This window comes from Lucilia sericata, unplaced genomic scaffold, assembly GCF_015586225.1.
Source record: "Lucilia sericata isolate MDLA Ls3-8-SP2 unplaced genomic scaffold, ASM1558622v1 Contig002145F_arrow, whole genome shotgun sequence".
Lineage (NCBI taxonomy): Eukaryota > Metazoa > Arthropoda > Insecta > Diptera > Calliphoridae > Lucilia > Lucilia sericata.
This window is the reverse complement of record NW_023995989.1, coordinates 35,001-39,557: the sequence shown is the minus strand read 5'-3', so window position 1 is coordinate 39,557 and position 4,557 is coordinate 35,001. Positions and strand designations below refer to the sequence as shown.

The window sequence follows — 4,557 nt, the reverse complement described above, 5'->3', positions numbered from 1 at the left end:
AACTGAACTAGAACTGAACTAGAACTGAACTATAACTGAACTATAACTGAACTAGAACTGAACTAGAACTAGAACTAGAACTGAACTAGAACTGAACTAGAACTGAACTCGAACTAGAACTGAACTAGAACTAGAACTAGAACTGAACTAGAACTGAACTAGAACTGAACTAGAACTGAACTAGAACTGAACTAGAACTGAACTAGAACTGAACTAGAACTGAACTAGAACTGAACTAGAACTGAACTAGAACTGAACTAGAACTGAACTAGAACTGAACTAGAACTGAACTAGAACTGAACTAGAACTGAACTAGAACTGAACTAGAACTGAACTAGAACTGAACTAGAACTGAACTGAACTAGAACTGAACTAGAACTGAACTAGAACTGAACTAGAACTGAACTAGAACTGAACTAGAACTGAACTAGAACTGAACTAGAACTGAACTAGAACTGAACTAGAACTAGAACTGAACTAGAACTGAACTAGAACTGAACTAGAACTGAACTAGAACTGAACTGGAACTGAACTAGAACTGAACTAGAACTGAACTAGAACTGAACTAGAACTGAACTAGAACTGAACTAGAACTGAACTAGAACTGAACTAGAACTGAACTAGAACTGAACTAGAACTGAACTAGAACTGAATTAGAACTGAACTAGAACTGAACTGATACATAATAGGAATCCTGGAAACCCTAAAGTTTTAAAATCCATTACAAAACTATAGAAAAAAAAATTTTTAAATTTCGATATTTTAAAAAATTCTGAACCGATATTTATGAAAAATTTACATAGAGTTGAGATTTCAAAAACGTGAAAACATGATTTTTGCATATCTTGAGATATGTATTTTTTTAATTTTTGCCACAGAATAATTAAGTTTAAAACATTTGGCCAATTCACAATCGGCATCATAACTTTGTATCGTTGTATATCGTAATTGTTTTATTTTGGTTTCGAATATAAATTTAAAAACGGAAAAAAGATAAAATAACAACAAAAACTTACCCGACTGAGATCCACCGGCAATTTGACGCATTTCCTTGGTGAATTCCTTATTGCCAAATTGACATGATAAATCGTGAACGGTACGGGGTTCGCCTTTGTCTAGCAAACGTTCTAAAAAGAACAGCAACGTCATGTTGCGTGCCATTTCATATTCCATGGATTCCATGTTGAGGGGTTGTTGTTGTTCTTTTAAGGCTTTAACTAGTTTTTTTTTTCTAAACTTTAATAATTTGCTTTAGATTTATTAGGATTTTTTTTGTTTTATTTTAAACACAACCGTTTTCGTTGTATCAGTTACTAGTTTGATTTTAATTAATTTTTTTATTTTTTTTAAATTTGTATGAATTTAAAATAGGAAGCTCACGTTTTATGTAAATTTTTTTGATTTTTTTTAATATATTTTTTTTGTTTTGTTTTGTTTAGATAAGGCAGTTAGGGAAACACTGATAAGTGATATTTTATTTAAATAAGATTTATTTTGTGGGTTTTTTACAGTTGGTTATCTAAAAGAAAATATTAAAGAAAAGAAAATTAAATTATATTAAATATATAAGGAATTTGTTAATTTTAAAAGAAAAATAAACAAATTATGCAATGGCTGATACTCATAAGAAATCTAAATTTTTATTGTTAGTATTTTTATTTTTTTTGTTGCATATAAATAAATAAAGAGCAAAACCAAGAAAAAAAGGTTTGTTAAAAGGTTTTTTATTTGTTTTTATTTTGTGTTGCCAAACATTTACATTTGTATAATGTATTTTACATTATCTTAAGTAAGAAATTTGTATAAAAGAATTTTTGTAGCACGTTTATGTTGTAAATAATTAACCACTATCACTGCCTCATGTACGAGCACACTAAACTACACTAATCTATACTTGTTACGAATACAAAAACACTTCTCCTCCACAAAACTTAAACAACTTAACATAATTGTCAGCTCAGAAATTGTGGCATACAAACTGTCCTCAACTGTCGTCACCGTCTTAAAATTCAAATAAATCAAGAAAAATTCCGTAGAAAAAGAAAACCGTTATTCGTTCAACACTTACGTGGTATAAATGAACGCTTTATGTTGAGTATCCTTGTGTTAAGGAAACGGAAGTTGAATGAAAACTAAATGCTCTTTTCGTTTTCTTCAGAACAACAACACAACATTCCTTTAGTTTAGGAATCCAACAACAATAAAAGCTGTGCACTAAAGGAGTCTGCGCTTTCGAATTTCATTAAAATGTAAACACAGCTGTTTACACCCTACCGTAGGAAAGTGGTATTAGTACATTTCTATTTACAAGTGGACATTAAAATTTAGCAAATTCTCTTGCTGGACGTTAGGTTAGGTTAGGTTAATAGGAGGTTAAAGCCAAAGAAATACACCAAGGCCACTATCGGTCCTGTTGTGAGCTCCTTTTCACGAAAAAAGGTTTGTTGTTAAAAACAAGAGTCAGATATTGTGATCAATGTAGGCATTAACGTCCGATATTCAGAAACTCAGTTTCCTGCACGTAATTCCTAAGAATTTTCCCATCAATGTACGTGAGGGATGTTATATCCGGAATAAGATCCAGGATATTTTGATCTAATTTCGATGAAAGCCCGACAATGACAAATAATGTTCTCCTCTGCACAGGCTCTCTCAGACTTGCTCATTTTGAGGAGGCTTCTCGTAATGCTTTCGTCGGGTTCATCCTATAGGACATTTGTGGTTTTACCCACCGTTTCAATTATGTCCTCGTTGTGTCGAATGGTTTTGGTCAAGTGAACTACCCAGAGTAAAGGGTACTAATTGCCTCTCGGTGGTGTACAGCAAAATACTCTTTTCTTGCCGATGTCGTACATCTAGCAGCTTATCCAACTGTTTCTTAGCTTGTATTTGATCCAGTTACGGAGAGCCTGGTCAACATAAAACTAGTCTTTTGGATAAGAGTAGTAGTGTACACGTTATTGAAGGCGGCTTCGATGTCAATGCATGCCGCCAGTGCATACAGTTTGCTATCGACCGATTCACCTACATATATACTTTATTCAAAGCTGTTTCCACCGATTACTGGACATAGTTCCTTAGAATCAATGTTCCTGAATGATGTAATATTCAGGTATATAGTTTTACAGATAACTGGTTCAGCCATTCAAGAATTGACCCATAAATAGCTAAAACATGATCAATATCTCTCAACTACCAATTTAATTAATGCGTTAAATGACTTTCCGTGCTGAAATACACTGACTGTTCACCGAAGCTTATGACAAGAATGTCGAAGTGCTTTACGTGAGTACCTGGCTTGTAGCCCTATCTCACGGTGGTACTTTTCAGCAATTTTTGTGCATGGATAAAGCCGGTCCATGTACAAGCATTTTGCTCGAGTAGTTCAGCTATCTAATCTCTGACCATTGCTGCCCCGTTGCTTAACTTCCGAGATGTAAAACATCACTTCCGTTTACAACCACGCAGATGGGATGGCTCTGTTGATTCGGCAACAGCACCTAGAGACGTAACCGGTAGACCGAAGTACGAATCCATCAAATAAGCTGAGACTTTGTTCTTACTCACAGTGACACGCTGTGGTAATTCTGATATGAACAGAGTTTACTCTGAACATATCTGGACAAGGAAGGAAAATTCAATGGTATTACTTGTATATGATACCTTTCATCCATCATCATTCAACCCAGCACACTTCCGATTTATCCGACACACTCATTTAGGTATACGGGTGGAGTGAGGCCCGCATACCTCTACATTCATCCCGTATCATATACAATTGACACCAACCCATTTCCAACGCTTAGTCCCACAGCCGCTCCTCTGTGGGGTATCTGTTGTTTCGGCAACAGCACCGAACTTATCCCGAAATATTTACTTTACCTTACATCAGTCTTTTAAGCGCAACTCACTCTTCCCGCGAATTTGGGTTTTAACCACAGCCACTAAGTGGATCCCGAAGGAACCTCAACTAACTGACCAGACAGGACATAGTCCTGCGGGCAACTGGCCACCCGTAGTACCAGATTATATGGTTCTCTGGTTAGACCTCTTTCCAGTTTATGTAAGGACTAAGCCAGGCAGTAAACTGTAAACACCAATTTATAGTCCGGCCGACTAGAGGTATTGGTAGCACCTATCTACCCCGGATTGCAATACACCAAGATGGGATCTATCATCAAGGATAACATGCCCGGGGGGGCAACGAAGCTTATGACAAATGAATTCCATTAGTTTCAATGTGCGAGAGATGGTTTGTGAGGTTCTCAAGTAGAGACACGGAAGACTAAGATCGCCTAATTCTGCCAAGAAAAGTTTGAAAACCGAGAATATGCGATGAAAAGCGATTACATTACGATAACCTAAAGCGTAAGAGATGGTATGCTAAGACCGACCAACAATATCAATGGCTCTGTAGTTGGTGGGTCCAAAACGCACGTGGATGTGAAATTCGAAAACTTCAGGCTTCAATAGGATGGTGCACCCTGCCACATCTCATGGATCGTTTGCGCACTTTATTCTATAGATTGTCCAACCCAGATCTACGATTTGGACCCT

General features: G+C 36.1%; 1 long non-coding RNA gene across 1 annotated transcript in view; it reads right to left on the bottom strand.

The window, feature by feature from the left end:
• Positions 1-1,232: 1,232 nt before the first annotated feature.
• LOC119613484 overlaps positions 1,233-4,557 on the bottom strand; it is a 9,522-nt gene continuing 6,197 nt past the window's right edge. The window contains exon 2 of the long non-coding RNA XR_005232236.1: positions 1,233-1,519. This is a non-coding gene — a long non-coding RNA (uncharacterized LOC119613484). The remainder of the gene's footprint in view (positions 1,520-4,557) is intronic.